Genomic DNA, 20,030 nt, shown 5'->3' with positions numbered 1-20,030 from the left:
GAAACCTCTACAGACTGTGAGTTAAGTAGACCTTTTCTCCCTTAACTCATAGGTATGGGGTATAGGGTATTTTTCACAGCAATGAACGAAAAGCAACTAAGTCAGTGTATTTCACAGCTTCTTGTAGCATTTTGTCTGTTACAATTTCCAACACTGAATGGGAGTGCTGGCATTCTGTCTAGTATGTTTCACCCCTGCCAAGAGCCTCACTATATTTTTGCATCTAGTTCTAGCATTAAATGGCTCCATTGGTTGGGTGGCGATATTACAACATTTTGACTAGTCAGATATGTACTTACATTGCCATTTTGTCATCTGAATTTGAATCAAGGAGGTCTGCATCTCCTATGTCTATATCAGTCGATTCTTGTTCCACTTCACTGTCATAGGAACTTTGGCTCACACAGCCTACGCCATCATCATCACCATCATCATCTTACATATGCACCATCCTTCTGTTATGAAAGCATGTACTTTACCATAGTGGATCATCTTTATCATCCATGATTGGACAATCTGATGATTCACTTTCAACTGCCTCAAAACTTGCAAATCTAATTCATGTGCCATTGTACCAAGTTGTGTTACTTCTACTAGAAAAACTAAAAAAAAGCTTAAAAAGAAATTCTGGAAGGGTGTGGGTCTTTTGGACCCTCTGGGATGCTTGAATAAATATATATATAAAACCAACAAAATGGATAAAAATTCCATTTCATCACTTTTGCACAGGTGCATACACCTTGCAGTTTGCCATACCAAATGAGTAAACATACAGATTTCTTCCTATATCCCTCAGGGAAAGGCACTGAGATGCACAGTCAGCTATCATAAAGCTAAAGTACAAATTTATGGTAGAAAAGTAAGAGATGGGTCCACTGGATCCAGTATTATGCTGATACTTTAAACAAAGTGCTACATCTCTAGATTTACACAATGACATAGGGGAATGAAACTCCCAACCTACTATATGTGCGGAATGAGTTTGTGTTCTCTAAAATTGAGGAGTGACTTTTAGGAACAACGGAGGTTAAGAGCAGAAATGTTTATTTAGAGAAAGCAAGCTTCTTTCTGAGAGAGAGATAGAAGGGGTCCTGAGTGGGTTGCCAAAGATTCAGTATTTTCTCAGGATTTTTATAGAGCAGAATCATGAGGTGAGGTGGGTCTAAAATTGGGGAAAACTGGAACTCATGAGGTAGACAGGCATGAGGTAGGACAGAGCTATGTTTAGCCAATAAGATTAATAGCTCAGGTAAAATTGACTGAACTGGGAACAAATGGGGAAGCGAGTCACATAGAAAGTAGGCATTCTTAGAGATCAGTGACTCTTCCCTAGGGATTGGAATGGTGATTCCTGACTTCTCAAAGTGATCTAGATTTAATCCCTAAGGATTATACTTAAAAGGATGATTGCGTTTGTTTTGCCTTCTGTCCTGAGAGCTGGCCCACAGCAAGACGTATGTGTCTCCTCCAAGGTCACCAGATGTCTGGTCCTCTGGGTCGGCTTCTTCTAGGGCCTAGCCCTGTCTGCTAATTCTAACTAACTCAACTGCCTATAACACTAAAACCTAGGCTTCAACACCACTGGGGATAGATAGTCTGGCAGTTTAATAAGAGCACTTTCCTAAAATGACAAATTTTAAGTTTACACTGGGGACTGACTTACCAACAGATCTAGAAAGGTAAATTCAAAATTATATAACAGAGTTCATTCAGAATTTGGTGGGGGTATAACTGAACTATCCAAAATTCCTGCTAAAGTCGGGTGTGGTGACTCATGCCTGTAATTCCAGCACTGGGGAGGCTGAGGCAGGAGGATCATTGCGAGTTCCCGGCCAGCCTATGTTACAAAGTGAATTCAAGGCCAGTGTAAACTGCAGAGAGACCCTGTCTCAAAAAGAAAAAAAGAAAAAAAAAAAATCCCTGCTAAATCTAGTTAAATTCCACTAGAAGTGGTAAATGATGTAATTAAGATTTCTGCTAATTATTACAAATTATACACAAGAATTGCGAGGTCGAGGCAGAAAACTGCGTTTGTTAAAAAAATGGGAGTCAAAGATATCTATAATCCAAAGTACTGATTGATCTTATGTATCATTAATAGATTTATGAAAGATCAGTAGTGTTCTCATTGCTTTTTCCCATAAAATATACATGGATGAAATGAAAACAGCTCCACAACACTTGTATGATTTCATTTTCCAGAGTTTATGTCTGGAAATTACTTCAGTTCTTGTTTCCCAGCACATCTACTAAATACATCTAAAGGACAGGCATCACTTTGAAGCAAATCCACCACATTTCCATGATGGCGAACCGGTTTTCCAGGAGGGCGGGTGTGTGGGGCACACAAGACCCCCGGTGCGGTGGGGGAAGGGAGGGGACAGGAGGAGGACGGCGCCTGTTCTCTGGTAGGGGTCAGCTTCTGCGCCTCGGGCTTTGAATGTGGTGTCTTCTGGCTGTGCTAGAATTGGAATCCAGGCTTCTCCCGTGGTCTCCTTGGGTAGAAAGTGTCTAGGAAGGCGGCGCGGGGCGGAGGCCTCAGCATCCTATCTGCAGGGTTCTCCGAGGGCTACACGGGGAGGGGGGTCCACTCGCTCGGGGGCGCTACGGGGCCTCGGGGACTCCGCGCAGGCGCCCTAGGCTGATCCGCGTCTATTTTTGCGCCTAAACCAAGGTCATCCGCTAATCTCCGGCCCGCGCCCTGAGGGGGCGTCGCACACCTGCGGGCCCCGCGCGCTGGGCGGGGCCCGGCGGGGCGGCAGGGCGGTGTTGGGGTGCGTGCGTCACGGCAGGACCGCGGGGCTGCAGCCCACCTAACCCGGACCTCGCGGCCTGGCGGGCGGGGTCGCTCGCGAGCAGCGGCCGGCTCCATTCATTCGCGCGGCCCCGCCTCCCGCCGGCTGCAGCGGCTCTCGCGCCGCGTCTGGGAGAGTGCGAGGCCGAGGCTGAGGCCGAGCCCCCCGCCCGCCGTCTCCCGACTCGGGCCTGCGCAGGCCAGGTGCGCGGTGCCTCCATCTTGGGAGGGAGCCCGCCCGCCCCCTCCGTGGCCCGCGCCTCGCAGCCGCCGCCGCCGCCGTCGCCGTCGCCGTCCCCGCTCCGGCCGCCCGCGGGGCCAGGTCCCCGGAGCTCTGACGCTTGCGCGCCCGTGGCCACCTCGGAACAGGTAGGCGCCCGGCCCCTCCCCCGTTTGGGTCTTTTCCGAGCGGATTCGCTCCCAGCGCCGGCGGCCTGCGCCTCGGGAGGCGCCAGGAGGATGCAGCCCTAAGCCCCGGGTGGTTCGCGACTCGCTCCGGATCCCATTTTCTCCTATATTGTCCTTGGAGAGGAACGGTGGAGCGGCGGAGCGGCGGAGCGTCTCGCCGGCGCTTCGGCCCGAGAAATTGGTGTGGGAGTCGGTTGTACGATAACCACCTGATGCAGGTTTCCTTCCCCGGGGAGCCTTTCATGGCCGGGACGGCTAAGCTCCAGTCAAAGGATGTTTTGAGGGGGTTGGGGCTGGAGGGAGGTATTCTTGGAAGATTATCCAAGGTAAAGTTTTCATTGTGATTCAGAACCTGTGGACGATTTGTCATTCTCCAGTTCCGGAGAATTTGATAATTCTTGCTTTAATTTTGTCGTCATGTAAATCCTACTAAAGAACCGAATAGATTGTACCCTCGCCATTGAGATTTTATCACTGCATCACAGGCAGGGATTAACATCTGGAATGGAGACTGTTGCATAATGCATACATTTGAGCCCTGGAGGGATTTCTTCAAAATGGATGTGGATTTAGTGTGCTGTAAGTTTTGATTTCTCGAATTTTGTGCATATCGTAGGATGTACAGGTAATCCATATAATTACATCTTGTTAACCTGTTATGAAGCATTTACTAGGTGAAAGGCTTTCAGTGACAAAAATGGATGGAGTGGAACGCAAATTTTATTTTATTTTTTATTACTATTTTTAAATCTTTGTTTGTTTGGTTTAGAGGACAGAGAATGAGATGGTGAGAAACATCTGGGGAAAAGTCTATTCGTAACAAGACTTCCAGCCCAAAAAGAAATAAACGTGGTAGTCTTTCACAGGAAGCCTAGAGTTGTCATAGTGTGTGACAGTTTATGGCGAGGATTCATCTGGGAAATTTAGAAATATCGTATGTGAGTAACATTGACTTTTTCACGTGAGTGACATAAATTATGGTCTTTTACCTGTGGATTTTAGATCTTGGAAAGTTTCAACTAGTCTGACTTTTGAAGTACTGTTCAAATAATTACAGATAGTATAATTTCTTTTAAAAAGGAAAAGTATGCATCAAACAAAAGACTTAATTCTAATTTGGAGGAAACAAAATATGTAATAATTGTTTTGAGAGTATAATTTTTACATCTTTTTAAAGTTAATCTAAACTTCTTTTTTCCTGTTGAGTCAAACTCACACTAACCCAACAAACACAGTGTACCATCTGTGGCAGAATGTTGTGCTGCCCAATCATGACGCCTTCTATAGTGATGGTAGTGGAGGCAGAGGGCCCCTGGGTATTTTGAAATGAGGCTCTAAGCCGTATGACTGCTAGGAATTGCCAGGGACTTGTCTGAACTATATCTAGGCCTATGGGGGCTGTGGTGTTGAGATTATTTGTTGTTGCAAACCCAGTTTGAAGTTAAACAGAATGTTACATTGATTCCATTATAACTGTTACAGAGCTTCCCTGACTTGGTACAAATGGTATCTTTTGACTTTGGTGGTGATTTGGTGTGCTTTTTATCTTTATGTGGCTTGAGATTTTGGACATTATTTTACCATTGATTGAGAAATTGAAAAGAAAAAAGCTAGTATTTTTCTTCATTAGCTCTCACCTGATAGCCCTTTAGAAGCCTTATTTGTGTTGAATTCGGTCATTGGTTTTAAAAAAATGTGGAAACATTTACTGTTCAGAGTAATTAAAAGAATTTAGTATACAGGCACTGCTGAATATCTGCCAAGGGTTCTGAAGAAAGGATTGTTCGTTGGGTTGGAAGTTAAAATCAACCTTCTGTTCCCTTTCATTTCTAAGATTTTATGATTCTTAAGTAGAAAAAGAAATGGAGTGAAGGTAATGGAGTTAAGATAATGTTTTCTTCACACATCAGTAGACTTTTGCAGGTTTATTTATCTCTGAATTTAATTTGGTACAGTGTTAAGAGGGATATTTCATAACTTTGAAGACATTACTGAAGGTTAAATTCATGAAGATAGGTGTGATGAGAAATAGAAGCTGGTAATTTTACTCCAGATATCATAAGTATTGCATGAAATTTTAAGTTTGTGTATGAAAACCAAACGTTTATCAATTCTGTACACTGAACTGTTCATTCAGCTTAAGCTATGCTTTGGACAAGAAAGAATACCTGCAGTGTCTATATCTAAATATTTTAGTTTATGAGCATAATTTGTTCCAGAAACATGATTGTAATGTAAAGCACTTGTATATTAAAGGAAATTTCCTTATAAGATATAATGGAAACTCAAATGACTCATTCTACAACCTGAAAATAAGCATACAAACATGGCTACAATAATGTAATGCAATGCAGTACAAAGTAATAATGAACATACAGAAGACAAAGAAAAATAAATTAGCGTGCACTTAGCTTTAAAAAACTTAGTGGCCAGCATGAGACACAAAAGAGAAGAGGCTCATTGTGTAGACCAACTTTTACTGTCATTAATGGATTTGCTGCTATCACCTCAGTGGAGGTTTTTTTTTATTGTCTTGCAACTTGAACAAGAAACTTGCTTTTGCTTCTTTTTGAAGATTTCTTGGAAATGTAACATTATATTGTTAAACAGATTCATTGCTCACACTGCCACAGCCTTATTTGAGTGGTGCTTCCCTACAAAATTTGCAGTTACCCACATTTTACACATCTCCCTAATGTCATTTGAGGTGAGGGATTCCTCCACCTTTTTCTTCCCCTCTTACACAGATGAGATCCCTTCAGTAACCTCTTGCTGTTAGGAGATAATCACCCACAGTCTTGCAGAGGAAGAGGGAGAGAGATGGAAAAGGAGGGAGAGAGAGATTAGAGGCAGGGGGAGATTGAGGAGGGAGAGACTAAGGAGGCAGGCAGAGAGAAACCATTAACCCAGTTATGATCATGTGACATTTGGCATCACAGCCTGTGTACTTGTAATTTACTAGAAATGTTTGTGTGTCTGGCAGAACACTCACAGAACAAGTTATTCGCAATCCAAGTTTTACTCTTATATTTACAGTATATTGTATACATACAGGGTGTGCTGAAGAGGGATGTATTGAGTTTGGATGGACTTAACAAAATAATAGTTGAACATGGTACTGAACAATAAAGGAGAGTTTGCCTTGGAGGTGTGGGACATGAGGAGAAATACAGCAAACACTAAAGCTTGAGTTAATGACTGGTATTGTTGGATAGCAGTGAAGTCAATTGAGTTGGCCCAGATCCCATGCTGGGTTGAAGCCTGGTTGTGATTAGAGATGTGTAGGGGTTTTGCTCTGTTGTGAAGAGAAGAGTTGACAGATTTTTTTAAAGATCAGTTTTAGATCACTTTATTGCAGTTTGAAGGCTAGATTGAAGGAATCAGGAACTCTTATAATAATCTGCAAGATTCTGAATCAAGGTGGTGACACTGGTGAACAAAGGGGGGGGGTGGGAGACCCGCTGAAGTAGAAAGGCAGCCTTTCAGATGGCAAGAGCTCTCTGTGACAGGATGTCAGACAGATTGGGTTCCAGAGGGAATCAGGACCCTGTTGCTTGTGTATCTGAGAACTTAAGCTTGCTTGAGGCATGGCTACTTTCTTTAGCTGTGAAATTAGTAAAAAATATCTTTTGCAAACTTATTAGAAATAATGTATGTGGGAGACAACTCCAGTGACTCCCCTTGAATGCAAAACAATTACTGCGACTTTATTTGGAGACTTATTTCCTTACACTGACATGTAGAGAGCTGGCTATGATATTTCCTTCTGTCTTGAATTGGCTCTAAGCATTGCAAATAGGGCAAGCTGAGGTACTGGTATGTACTCTCTAAAGCCAACAGACAGTCCTGTTTCCTCGAATAGTGTTCTCAGGATATGAGCACAGTAGGATGTTAGAGCCAATAGCTCCAGAAATGTCAACTGGGTATGAGCCTCAAGGAAAAGAGGCTATGACTCCCCAGGATACAAGAGTTTGCATATCAGAAACCCAAGCGATAGCCTCCCTAAACAATTCAGCTGCTACCTCAATTAGATTATGTGAACTAATTCTTCTGCATATCTCTTTCACCTGGCTAGCCAGCTCAAGTTACGTAATTCCCACCATCCTCACTGTCACTCATCCCTGAGCCACCACCTTCTTCACAAGATAATAAATTCTGGAAGTGGCTTAGGATCAAGGCCTTTGTCAGCACATCCTTTCGGGGATTGGATTTAGGACCCCTTGGCTGCCTTTAATTTGGAATACGTCATGGTGTCTTTACTCTTTAATGGTTGCATTAGTGGTGGTAGATTGGAATTAATTTGTTGGGATTACAGTGTTGTCTCAATGGGATTACAAATACAACTTGTTGGATTGTGAGGAAAATTAAATAGAGGATTACAATACTTGGGTGACTGCACACAGTATTTAGGATTACTATAATATATACAATTCACTGCCTGCCAGGTGACAAAAGTGTTTAATAATAGTGCAGCCAAATTCTGTTTGTAATGATGATAAATGATTGTGACCCTAAGGGAAAGGAATCATTGAGTGTAGGGTGCTTCCAACAGGTTTTGGTATGCGGTTTCCACTGGAGATGCTTCATTAACATAAGAAAACAGGAAGAAGTGGGCTTGAAGAGGGAGAAAAGTTAATTTTGGATCTGTTTTAGTTTTATATTGCTGGGGGAGAATCCAGGTAGAGACAGGGATACTGTCAAATTGATGTGGGCTGTTACAAATGTATGAATGACCTGGAGAGATCTAGGCAGAAGTACAGATTTGGAAGCTACTGGTGGATATAGTTGGTTCATACAGCCATTAGACAAGATAACATTCCTAACAACCATCATAAATACTGTGTATTAAAATGTTAAAGGTCTTTTATGTCTGCATACACAGAGGTTTTGAAAATATGAATTGGGAATACATCAGTTTAGTAGTTTGCGTGAATTGATGGGCTTTGCAGAAGAGAGGGTTAATTCCCTGAAATTTGTGGATAGAAAGAATTGGGAGAGAGTATTGACCTGGGTGTCCAGGAACAAGAGAAACTTTTAGATAGCAGGAGATGGTCAGCTGGATCTGGTCTGTCACATAGTCAACAAGAGTGATAAGGAAAATAGCCAGTTGAACTTGGGAGTGAAATGTTATCAGGAACCTTAAGGGTTTTTTTAAAGATGTGGTCTTACTATGCAGTTCACACATTAAATTTAGATTGGCCTCAAATATACCTCATAATCTTATTCTGAGACTTAAATTAACAGTATTATCTAATTAATTTTTATTTATTTATTTATTTAGTCTTTTGGAGGCGAAGTCTCACTGTCTCACTGTAGTACAGCTTGGCTTTGAACTCACTATGTGTCCCAGGCTGGCCTCAAACCCAGGTGATCCTCATGCCTCAGTGCTTCAGGGATTACAGGTGTGTACCACCAAAAGCCAAATTGCCCAGCCTGGCCTGAAATTTACAGTCCTCCAACCTTAGCCTCCAGACTAAGGTGATAGCATCAACATGCCTGGCATGGACATGTGTTCTAAAATACTGTAACTGCAGTGGTGAAGATTATGCCAAACACTCGCTGGGATTTTTTTTTTTTAAAGTTATATATATATTGGAATTGAACCCATCCCCTTAACACTGAGCTAAATTTGCAGCCCCCTCCTCGTTAAATTGTGAGACAGGGTCTTTCTAAGTCACCAAGCTGCACTGACTAGGCTTGAACTTGGGATTCTCCTTTCCTTCCAGAATACTAAGATTGCAGACATCCATCACTGTGCTTGCTTCCTATTAATTTTAATAAAAGCCTGTGTAGTTTGATATATTATTTGTTGAAGAAGCCAAGTATAAAGAATGTTAGAAAAATTGGTTAATGTTGAAATGCGTGAAGTTTTTATGAGGTATCCTATTAATAGTTCTTATTATTTTTTTCTTGAGTCTTGTAAACTGCTACCTTAAGATTATTAAATAGTGCTCATTAATCTGGGCCATGAGGTACTACTGTTGTGTGTCTTAAAGGCAGATGTGTGGATTTCTTTACTGTGGCATGGTATGTATTAGGGTCAGGTGGAGGTTTTGACTCAAAATCTTTTTTTTTAGGTGATCTATTAATTTATAGTTAGACTTCTGCAAATAGATCTGAAGGATGAAGAAGCATTCTCTATATCTGAATTTTACTGTACAGGTAGCAAGATAAGGTATTGTTTTATGTTCCTTAGTGTTATTTACTGTTTATTTTGCTTTCTGACTGTTTAGCACCTTTTAAGACTTTGTCTATGAATATCATTTTAGTCTTATGAAACCTACTTTTCTGCACCAAGGTGGTTTGCCTTTCTCAGAGGTCAGATATAGTCATGTCATCTGTAGTTTGCCTGTGTAGTGCATCTGTGGGAGCCTGATGTGTGAAGCTAGCTGGTGGAGAAATGGTGCTCAGGCTGGAGCTCACTTTCCTATATTTTCTCCACTGGGCTCCTTCCCTTCCTTCATGAGGCACAATTACTGTTAACAATACTGACCTTGTGTGTCTTTCCAGACTTTGCTTTATAAGCATACACTGATATTATCCATAAATTAAATTTTTTGTGGTACTAGGATTGAACCTGGGACCTTTGCAGTGAGCTCTGTCCCTAACATACTTTCTTTTTCATTTTGAGACAGGGTCTTATTCAAGCACTAAATTGCCCAGGCTGGGCTTGAACTTTTGATCCTACCTCCTTAGCTTCCCAGTGTGCTTGAATTATAGGTGTGTATGACCATATCTATCCATAAACTATTTAAAAAATATATTCAGGACGATTTTTTACAGACACAGATATTGAGAACATTTGATACTTATTTTTCCTGTTCCATGAATTATCTATTATATCTTTTGCTTATGGGTTTTTTTTTTTTTTTTTTTTTTTTTTTTTGGTCTTTTTTGTTTTTATCGGTACCAGGATTGAACTCACGACTGCCTGCTTGCCAGGCAGGCGCTTATGCCGCTGAGTTAAATCCCCAGCCCCCTTTTGCTTATGTTTTAGCTTTTCAAAAGAATTACTTCTGTTTTTTTCCTCCCCTGTAAGAATATTGGCCAGGTGTGGTGGCACATGCCTATAATTCCAGCACTTGGAAGGGGGAGGCAGGAAGATTGCTCTAAGTTAGAGGTCATCCTGGGCTACATATTAGCTCTTATGAGCGATCAGCCATATTGATTATACTTTGCCTCTGATTTTTCTTTAAAAATACCTCCCTATATAGTTCAGACTGACCTTGAACTCATTATATAGTCCAAACTAACGTCAAACTTGTGGTGCTCCTTTGGCTTTAACTTCGAGGTGTTGAGGTTACAGGCATGCACAACCATTTTTCTGTTTCTTCATACAGGGTTGTTTTTAGTTTTGGTTTTGTTTTGATAGGGTCTTGCTTTGTTGCCCAGGATAGGTTCAAACTCTGCTCAAGAGATCCTTCTGACTCAGCCTTCTGAGTAGCTGAGACTACAGGCATATGATGCTGTACCTAGCACAAATGCAAAACAAACATTTTAATATATACTTAGCAGTCAGTCACAGAGTGTTCCTTAACTCTTAGGTTTTTTTCCTCTGCATGTCTTCTGCATATTCAAGTAATCTGCCCATTGTTATACAGCTGGCAAGCCCATCCATTTGGTTCGAGCACATTCCCATGCCCAGGACTAGCGTCTTATGCAACCTTCACACATGCAGAGCCTTAGGTCATCTGAGTTTGTTTTTGAAACTCTGTAGCAGACCACCTGCCTGGTACCTTTGTGTTTGGATGAGTATTCTCCTGGACATAAAGACTGAATTAAACCTCCTGTAAGAAAGAATACTCTCAACATTCCCCTTTTGTAAACAGTAAGCAGTTGTTGAGCCATCTCCTCCTAAGATATCATACTTCTAGCGACACTGTTGTGATTGAGAGAGCAGGCATCAGAATCAAATGCTGGCTCTGCTGCTTACTAGCTGTATGCCGAGAACATGTTACCCAACCGCTTTATTTCTTAGTTTCCTCATCTGTGAGGAAAGAACCCACATCTTTGGTTTGCAGTAACAGTGAGCTCAGGAAATGCAGCTGAAGTGTTTATAATAGAGCCTACTACTACTGGGTTAGTGAGTGTTACTTAAAACATGGGTTTGCTTCCTACTTTAAGAGACAACACATGGATAGTGCTTGTCTTCCTGTCTATTGCCTACAAACTTCAGGCAGTCCTAAGCTAATTACCATATGTAATTAAATCTTTCTTCTTTCAAGAGGCTGAAACGAGATTGACAAGCAGTGTTGAGGCCATTGGAGATTTGGATAGTTGTAGTCTCATGAGTCATTTTGTTTTTGTCATACTCAGCATCTCAGCTCTCAGAGGAGATGAGTAGTACCTAGGTGAGCCTAGGATTTAGGGCCTTGTGTGGGGCAGGAGGGCTAGCAGAATAACAGGTAAGTACTAAGCTAAAGAGATCAGTTGAGCTGATGTAATGTGGGGCCTGTGTTAGGGAAGGAAATAAATGATGGTAGCAAGAAAAAGAAGGGAGGAATTGAGAGAAAACTCAAAACTGATAGGTTGAGATAATTATGTTTCTCTGAGAATTCTTCCAATTTTGAAATCTTCTCTTCCCTCTAAAGCCCTCAAACAATTGCAGTAACCTATGAGAAGCCTGGAGTAATTCAGGAACTGAACGTGTAAACATGTTTGCCTCTTTTTAGAGTAGAATTGACAACCAGTAATCAACAATAAATAGAACAAATCATAGTGATAGAAATTTGTTTTCCAACTTAATTTTCAAATTTTTCTTAATAGCATCTTCATTCTTTCAAATAGCTGTGTAATTCCCTGAGGGAAAAGAAGTAAAATTATTAAAAGACGGATATTGTCAAGCTTTTTTAAAAATTATGTTGAGTTTATTCAAGCTCTTATGTAAGAGTCATCTTGTTTTTTATCTAGGTTAGCCAGAATTAATGAGCTTACTGTTTGCTTAATTCAAAATTAATTTGGACACTTTTTACACTTCATTCCATTTGTGACAATATTTTGATGATTTGGCTAAGGCACATTAATCTTTCTCAGTCATGTAGAATCTAGTTAGGCCTTTTGGTTTCTCATGGGCAGAGCATAAAGTGCTTGACAAAATTTGATCTGACAGCTTTACACTTATATAACATAGAACAGAAGCTTAAAAACAAACAAAAAAAGAGAAAGAATTGAAGGATTTATCTTAACCTATATCTTACCACTTCACTTGTCTCTTTAAACTGGAGCAGAACCATCATAACACTAGTTGTTATGTAGCCTTAGATTTAGCAGGACTTTGAACAAACGCATGAGAAGCTTTTGGAGGTGAAAAGGTTTTAGGATTATCTTGTCTGACTGAATCACATTACCAGTGGGCACACCCAAGCCTGAAGAGGGGAAGTGCAGTACTTCCCTGGAAAAGCTAAAGAGGGGGTGGAACTGACCTGGGAACCAGGGTCACAGAAATTCAATTCCAGTGCTCTTTCTGGTACAATATGGAATAAACCAAGAACGGGTTATGATTTTACAAACGTAAATTTTGTATAACCACGATGTAATCCACTGATACTTGATTTTGCATATGGAATAAAAATAATTACATTGGAAGGTATAGCTGATTGCCTGGGTTCAGTTCTTCTGGCCCTGCTAGTGGTGCGATGTGGTCAGGTCTCTTGAACCTCAAAGCTTTCTTGCTTCACTGATTAAGTAGGACTAATAGAAATGCTTGTCATATGTCAAACCCTGGCATATGGACACTTCAGTAAATGTTACCTGCTACTGCTAATCATTTAAAATTAATGAAAATTAGCATTCAGAGTGACTGTAGCAAAGTAAGGAATTTAATTAAGGACAGGTTGGTATGTGTGTGTGTAGGCTTCTGGAATTAGGGAAATAATTTATAATTTTTTTGTATTAAGAGTGGTGATGAATAGCGTTTTTATTTATTTTATTAGTTTTTTGGTTTTGGTGATTAAACTCAGGATTACATGCTTGCCAGACAGGCACTGTGCCATATCTCTGGCCCTGTTTGTTAATTTTTATTTTATCTTACTTTGTTTTTGTTTGGTGTCATGACATGTTATGTTACATTATTTTGAGACAGGGTCTTGCTTTGTAGCTCAGACTGGCCTTGAACTCCTGACTAGACTCCTGCCTCGGCCTCTATGGAGCATTAGAATTACAGGTGTGTTCTTCCATGCCTGGCTGGTTTTTTTTGTAGTTGTTTTTTAAATTGTGTTTAGAAATCACAGCTTCTCTTTTTTTCTGGTTCTCTTTTGTGTGCAGATTTGAAGACCTAAGTAGTCACATGGAAACAGGATTGTTTTGCATTTGAATAACATTTTTGTATATTAAAAAATAACCTTCGACTAACAATAAAAAGTTATCTTTCTGTCCGAAAGTTTTAGGCACAAAGGGTGAGGAGTCCTGTTGCACGCTGCAGTTGCCTTCCACTGGCCTGAGTAGGAGGCTTTGTGAGAACAATCCTCAGTGCAAGTTGCACTTTCTCCTGCGCTGATATCTGATAGTGAATTAGGTGCTTTTAGGTCAGACTCATGAACATTTATTTATTTATTTACTTCTTTATTTTTGATACTGGGATCGAACTCTCATGAACATTTAAATAATGATAGGAATTTTAATGTTAGGAAAATACATAACCTAATCTGTCTAATCTAATAGAAATTTGTAGTTTAGGTCTTAATAGTTCAGGTGAATAAAATGTTTTTTTAAAAAAAGCGAGTAGAAATTCTAATACATACATCCCCTTGGAAGAACCTTCAACCATCATACAGAGCAGAATAAACAGGGACTCGAAAAGATAGTTAGCTGTGTTTTTTTTTTTTTCCTTTTTTATTGGTACCAGGGATCGAACTCGCAACTGCCTGCTTGCAAGGCAGGCACTTATGCCGCTGAGCTAAATCCCCAGCCCCAATAGTTGGCTGTATTAATTCACTTAGTTCTTAGAATAGTTAACATTCATAGAGACAGAAAGACAGATTACCAGGGACTGAGGACAGGGATGAATGGAAAGTTACCATTTTAATGAGTATAGATTTTCTATTTGGAAACTAAATTCTGTAAATGGATAGTGGTGAAGGCAGCACATTATTGTGAATGTACTTGTGTCACGGAATTATATCTTTAGGAATGATAAAAATGATATATCTTGTTATATTTTAACAGTTTTTAAGCCAAGTATGCTGGTGCAGCAGTTAGTAATTCCATCACTTGGGAGACTGAGGCAGAAAGATTACCACAAGTTTGAGGCCAGCCCAGGGTACACAGTGAGTTCAAGGATAGCCTGAACTACATTAGCAAGATCCTGTTTCAAAAGACAACAAAACAAAGCAAAACCAGCAAAAGCCTCCAGTTTTTAAAAGAGCAGCAACGAGATGAGGCTGTGTGTGTGTGTGTGTGTGTGTGTGTATGTAGATATTTGAAAGGAGCAAATTGACAAAAATATTAGTGACGCAGGGCTGAGGCACACAGAAAAATCTTGAGGTGGATGCACATTACTGAAGTTTGGGCTGCACTGGGATGAAGAATTAGTGGACAGCAGCACAGTGGGTCTCAGTCTGACTTAAGAGCAGCATGCAAGTGGGCAGCGAAGACCTCTGAGACTGTGTGCTTCCCTGAAAGGTTTTGGATTCTGTGTTACATCACTCAGAAAAACTAGTTTGTGTACTGACCATTGATGAAATTTAAGGAAAATACTTTATTTAGGAATTTATAAATGTGACATTAGCATTTAAAACTTTTACAGAACCATAGTATCACAGTAACAGTAGATGAAAAAGAAAAAAAATTGTGTAAATTTGCCCTTTGATCAGGCTCTTATAATGCCATTTTGTATTCTTTACCTACACTGTCATTCTGTGATTATAATCAGGTATGTTTTTATAGATAAAGTTTATGGCACTATTCTTTTAATTTATATTACAGTTACACTTTTTTTAAAAAGTTTTTTTTTGTTGTTGGTTTTTTTGAGACCAACCTCTTTATGTAGTTAAGGCTGGCTGCTATGTAACCCAGGCTGACCTTGAACTTGGCAGTTGTGGGATTATAGGCGTGCATCACCATGCTTGGTTTTTTTTTTTTTTTTTTTTTTTGCTTAACAAATGAAATTCTTAAATGTTTTGTACGTACTTTGTTTTGGGAGATAATACTCAAGTGAATCTTGTAAATTGATTTAAAGGGAATTCTGTGATATTTGATTCTTGAGCTTTATTCGCCAATTTTATGGTGTATTCAGTGTGTCTTAATATTTTAATGGACTTTAAATCTTTGATAAAAATACTTATAAATTTGGATTTGTATATACAACATTCTCCTATTATCTTAACTGTTGTTTAGGATCCACTGTTGACCACTTGTCCTGTATTTATAGTTCTATGTAAAATTTTAATCTGTAGAATCCGTGAGCTATGTATAGTTGTGCATATGTGTTATCCTAGCAGTCTGGAAGGCAAAAGAATGGCAAGTTGAAGCTTGGGTTGTTTGGTGTCTTTATGAAAATCCAGTCTTACCTTTTTTGTTTTGGGACTGGGCTAGCAACGCAGGCGCTTATGCCACTGCGCTAAATCCCCGGCACCATGAAAACCCAGTCTTAAAATAAAAGATAAAGGGCTGAGATCTAGCATAACTTGAAGGCCATGAGTTGAATCTCCAGTATAGAGGAAAAAATGTTCTAACTGTGGAATACAGTTAATTTTTTTTCCGTGTTGAATCTATGTTTGAGATACAAGGATTTACCCAAGCTTATAAACTTCTTCAGAGCTACTAATTTATTTTGTGATCATTTTCTACTTATAATATTTATTTAAGTTCCTGATTTATCTCTTTTGAAATTCATATATATTTCCCCTTTTAAAAAATTGAGTGTGTCAGCTGGGCGTGGTGGCTCAAGCCTTTAATCCCAGCACTCCGGAGTTTGAGGCAGGAGGATTGTTGCGAGTTCGAGACCAGCATGGTCTACAAAGTGAGCTCAAGGCCAGCCTGAACTGCATAGCAATACCCTTTCTCAAAAAGACCAAAAAAAACCAAATTGAGTGTGTCTGTGTATGCTTATAATCCCAGCCAGCACTTGGGAGGTGGAGGATCAAGTTTGAGGCCAGCCTAGGCTACAAAATGAGTTCAAGGCCAGCTGAATTACATACTGAGACTGTGTCAGAAAGACCCAGAAAAAAAAAAAAATCATAGAAATTCTTTGGTAGTACTCTCAAATAGTTTCACAAATTTTTCTTGCTTTCTCTAAGTGAGAAAATTTAGACATTTACATTTAGTGAGTTTATGTTCTGTTTCTACATTTTGATTTTAAAAATCAATTTGATTGAAAAATACATATTCATGTAAAATTAGTCTTCAACTTAATATATATTAAAATTTATAGTCCTTAAGACCAAGATTTCAATTTCACGTTACGGAAAAAGTTTCTTTTCATATCTTCAAAATTGGGGAAAATGTATTAGCTATATATAACTTACTGTATATATCTCTCATGTGTTTATTTCATTTTTGTTAGATTTTCAGTCTCTTGACTTTGCATACTTTTTTATGATAATCAACTTATTTTGCTTCTGGAAAGAAAGCCCCTCAAGGCATTCTTATTAGGAATATGGTAACACATTATCTTGGGGAGAACTAGTATCTTTGTGGTATTGATAAATTTAAGCCCTTTTTTGCTTTTAATTGTTTTCTCATTATTTCTTTTTTCCTGTTATCCTTGTACAAAAGTTTGTTAGTTTTAAATCCTGTTTTACCATATTTTTTATTGTTTGGAATTGTTTTTCCAAGGATTGTTCTGAGTCTTTCAACTTAGTACACCAGCTAGTGGTAACAGCTAGTGATAGTCCTTCCATTGTTCCCCTGCCTTTTGTTAAGCCTCTCCTTGTTTTCTCTTGTCTAATGACACTGGCCCACTGATAAATGATTTGAAGATAACAATACCCAATGTATATACCATTGTTACCTCCTAATTGTTATGTTTTGAAATTTTTTTCTTTTTTGTCTGTAAAATAAAATAAAAAAAGAAGATAATTATATTGCCCATTTCCTACAGAATGTTAGATAGTAATAGAGTCCTTGTTTTTTGGTTGTTGTTTTGACTGTAGTGGGAAAGAAAAGCCTTTTATGTTTCCCCATAATACTCAAAGTTAACCATAAAATATTTATGAAAAAATGAAGTGAATTATAGACTTTTTGGTGTAGTTTTTTGCCTTCACAGATACTTGTGTGTATGAGATATAATTTGCATACCTCCACATTCATTCCTAGCAACTGTTGTACTTAAAACGTGAGGATGTGGGCCAACTGAAAGTGATCAGATGAGTTATACCAAAGAGTGGTGAACCAAAAGCACCACAGCTGCACCGGCATCACAAAATTAAACACTAAGGCAAAGTGATCGTAAAGAATAAAAAAAAAACCCTCAGTCTTATTTATGTATTTATTTATTTTGGTCTTTTTAAGGTCTTTTCCACTGTATGATTCAGGCTGTCCTTGACCTCACTTTGTAGGCCAGGCTGGCCTTGAACTTAAAGTGATTCTCCTGCCTCAGCCTCCTAAGTGCTAGTATTACAGGTGTGTGCCACATCTTATTTAAAACTTGGAATAGCATTTTTTTTTTCTTTTTTTGGTTCTAGGAAGCAGAAACCGAACTCAAAACCTTACGCTTGCCAAGCAGGTACTGGGTTGCTGATCTATATCCCGGGATTGGAATAATTTACGAAGAAGAGACAGTCATCACAAACTTACAGGTGCCTAACAATGTAGCCTCAAATATATAAAAAGAAAGACAGTTTATGAAGTTCTGGTTGCTTCAGAATATGAATTAATGTACATATATCATTTATCTGGGGCATGGTTAAATTTGATTCTCAGCAGGAACTTTAGTTGCAACTGTATAACACCCTGTCTAAATAGGTATTAAAATATAGAATAAGTCTGAAAGCTATTTACAATCAGTTAAAATAGTTGGCCACAGGAAATAAAGAGAAAAGAAAAACTACAAAAGAAAATTTTCTCTGACATGTCTGAATTTCTAGCCTCCACCTCAGCCTTGCCCACAGCGGAGGCTCTCTGCAGGTCCAGCCCTCCCCACACTGCTAAGAACAAGGTGGACTCGAGCAGAAAGCAGTGAACTCTGATCAGCACACACCTGTTAGCTCAGCACTGTCATCCTTACCACCAGTAGACTTCGGCATCTGCATTCTTCTGCCTTGTTCTTACCAGTTCCCTTCCTAAGGCATTGATCTTGGCTCCTGTTGAATGCTTTTCAATAACTAGCTAGTGGATTTCTAAGCAGTCTCTGACCTCTGATTAGTGTGTGCCACCTGCCATGTGAGATACTCCATTTTCTTCAGTGAAACTTTGTCAGAACAGTGAAAGATTGCAAAAACACACCCCAGAAACAGTAGCCATTAGACAAAAAGAGCTATCTGTGTCAGCACTGTAGTGGGTCAGACCCCTCACTTCTACCTATTTCGATGGGTATAAATCTCAGGCTTTTGCCTGCCACATACCTACCTGAGTGTAGCTGCCTACCCCCGTGGCTGACAGCTGCAGCACTACCTTGGCTTCCATCAAATCTGTTGTCTAATCTACCACTCACTGGAAAGTTACTCAAGACCATTAAATTTCTAACCTTAGAAAACATCTACCTTTGCCAAGCCTGACCTAGATGCCATGGGAGATAACCAGATGAATGAAACCTTTTTTGTACTTAGGCCCTAGAATACGAAACTACTGTAGTACCAGAAAGACACATTGATAGTGAACCCAAATATGGATGTATAGAATAAGAATGTTTTTTCCCCCTTATTCTCACACTGTAAGTTACGATTTTTAAAAATGCAGGTGCTATTGCCTAAACACTATTCTATATATCTATCAATGTTCAGAAAAACACTTTCAGTTGCCACTTTATTTAAATGATCATTAGTGGGTTACAGCTTTAGCGCACGGGCAATTTTTGAAGCAATATTTTTGAATGTTGTGGATGTGCCTGCTTTTTGCTTAAAAAATACCTCATTCAGAGATAGTACTGGCAGGATTAGGATGGGGAAGATCTCGGGTACTAAAGGGAAAGGAAGGAATGAGAAGACAAGGGTAGAGTCTGAAGTACAAAGAGGAAGCTAGATCTAAAAATAACCAGAGAAGTCTCCTACAGGAAAAGATGCTTGCGTAGTTTATATTATCCATCTAGGTAAGACTTGAATGAAGGCAAATGAATAATCTTATTTGTAGGGTTCTCATTCTAGAGTCTACTGCCATTGTTATTTCCATCATAAATGTACTGCAGCATAAAGAGATAGGAAGGGGGGCAAAGTTAAGGATTGGGTTATACACAGGTACCAACTCTAAGATGAATGTACTCATTTTATACTGCTGACAAGCACCAATAAAAGAAAACAGTTTTTAAAACAACAGTTATACAATCAGAAATATATATGCTACAATACCAGTGCATTCAAACTATATAAAACAATCACTGATAGACATGAAAAATCAAATAGCCCTAATAGAATTGTATTGGAAAACCTCAGTACCCCGCTGTTACAGAAAGACTAGTCAACTAGATAAAAAATCAAGAACGAAATATTAGAACTAAATGAAGCTCTTGAACATGTGGATATGTCTATAGAGTGTTGCACCCCACATCATCACAGTACACATTCTTCTCAGCTGCACATGGGATGTTCTTGAAAATAGAGCAGATACTGGCATACAGAACATGCTTAAGTAACTGCAAAGGAATTGAAATTATCCTATACATACTACCAGACCACAGTGCAATGAAATTGGAAATTCATGCCAGAGGAAACCGCAAGAACTTCATAAACACATGAAA

The 20,030-nt window shown here is 39.4% G+C and overlaps 1 protein-coding gene across 6 annotated transcripts in view; it reads left to right on the top strand.

Annotated features, from left to right (window-relative positions):
* The first annotated feature begins 3,035 nt into the window (after positions 1 to 3,035).
* The window catches only part of Fam169a (family with sequence similarity 169 member A), an 80,210-nt gene continuing 63,215 nt past the window's right edge, over positions 3,036 to 20,030 (top strand). For 2 of the 6 annotated variants that reach the window (XM_063258349.1, XM_023567226.2), the window contains exon 1: positions 3,036 to 3,163. The gene's annotated coding sequence lies outside the window, so the exon portion shown is untranslated. Of the gene's footprint in view, positions 3,164 to 3,287; positions 3,421 to 3,476; positions 3,782 to 17,823; positions 17,938 to 20,030 lie in introns of those variants that run through there. The other 4 variants (XM_063258347.1, XM_013158345.3, XM_013158351.3 and 1 more) reach the window with 4 other exon arrangements.

The sequence above is a fragment of the Cavia porcellus genome, unplaced genomic scaffold, assembly GCF_034190915.1.
Source record: "Cavia porcellus strain 051 isolate PalLab524CR breed Dunkin Hartley unplaced genomic scaffold, mCavPor4.1 scaffold_11, whole genome shotgun sequence".
Classification (NCBI taxonomy): domain Eukaryota; kingdom Metazoa; phylum Chordata; class Mammalia; order Rodentia; family Caviidae; genus Cavia; species Cavia porcellus.
The sequence above is the reverse complement of the archived record's forward strand: the minus strand, read 5'-3'. Positions and strand labels throughout refer to the sequence as shown.